General features: G+C 37.2%; 1 pseudogene; it reads left to right on the forward strand.

Annotated features, from left to right (window-relative positions):
- Positions 1-204: 204 nt before the first annotated feature.
- On the forward strand, positions 205-1,120 carry LOC145513774 (olfactory receptor 4A47-like; annotated as a pseudogene).
- Positions 1,121-1,470: the final 350 nt, after the last annotated feature.

Raw genomic sequence — 1,470 nt, forward strand, 5'->3', positions numbered from 1 at the left:
CTGATCTCTTGTCATATCTCACTGAGGTAGGAAACTATGCCTTATTCAACTTGGGAATCACAAGATCTACGGCAATTGGAGACGAATAATCCATATACATTCTTTTAATTGGCTGGATAAAAAAGATGAAACTTATTAAGCATTTAAAAAATTCCCACTCGTAGTCTGTTTCTAATATGTGAACTCAGCTTCTGTAGAGACAAAATGGAACCAAGGAACAATGTGACTGACTTTGTCCCCTTGGGCCTCACACAGAATCCAAAGGAGCAGAAAGTCATTTCTGTTATGTTCTTGTTCTTCTACATATTGACCATGGTGGGTAATGTGCTCATTGTTGTGACTATAACCGTCAGTAAGACTCTGAACTCACCAGTGTATTTTTTTCTTACTAGTTATCATTTATAGATTTAATTTATTCTTCTTCAGTTTCCCCCAGATTAATCGCAGACTTGAGGTTTGGGAAAAATACCATATCCTTTGAATCTTGCATGATCCAGCTCTTTACTGAGAACTTTTTTGGTGGAACAGAGGTCTTCCTTCTGCTGGTGATGGCCTATGACTGCTTTGTGGCCACCTGTAAACCCTTGCATCATTTGGTGATCATGAGGCAGAGGGTGTGTGTTGTGCTGCTGGTGGTGTCCTGGATTGGAGGTTTTCTGCACTCAGTAATTCAACTTTGCACTGTTTATGGGCTCCAATTTTGTGGCCCCAATGTCATTGATCACTTTCTCTGTGACATGCAACCTTTACTGAAACCCATCTGTACTGACACCTATGTCATTGGCATCTTATTTGTGGCCAGTGGAGGACTGATCTGCACTATTGTGTTTCTGCTCTTACTCGTCTCCTATGGAGTCATCTTGCACTCTCTGAAGAACCTGAGTCAGGAAGAGAGGCAGAAAGCCCTCCAGACCTGTGGTTCCCAGATCACTGTTGTTGTCTGCTTCTTTGTTCCCCCTCAACTTGTAAATGCAAGACCTGCTAAGACCTTTCCCATTGATAAATCTCTGTTTTATGGAGTCATAACTCCTATGCTGAACACACTAATCTATAGTCTAAGAAATTCTGAACTAATGCTATGAAGAGGCTCTGGAGAAAAAAATGTCATATCAGGCAGTAGATAAATCTATCATGACAAAAGTAATTTAGCATTAGAGCCAATAATGTTGGAGTGTAAAAGTTTTCATAAGTCTGATGCAAACTTATCTTTACTCTGATTTATATGTATAATTAAAACATGAACTATATATTTGGGTTGTTATTTTTTATGTTTAATTAGAGGATACTTATTTTTTAATATTGTGATGGTTTCTGCTATAAATCAACATGAATCTCTCATATGTTTATTAACAGTTTCTCTGCTAGAATGTAAATTTTATAATATATATTTTAACACTGTACCTAGAGAGGTAAAATGTATTTATGGTAGGGAGTCAATAAAAATATGCCATTTATTACTGAATTAGATTT

Source organism: Giraffa tippelskirchi, chromosome 7 (genome assembly GCF_054371585.1).
Source record: "Giraffa tippelskirchi isolate mGirTip1 chromosome 7, T2T-mGirTip1v1.2.pri, whole genome shotgun sequence".
Classification (NCBI taxonomy): Eukaryota; Metazoa; Chordata; class Mammalia; order Artiodactyla; family Giraffidae; genus Giraffa; species Giraffa tippelskirchi.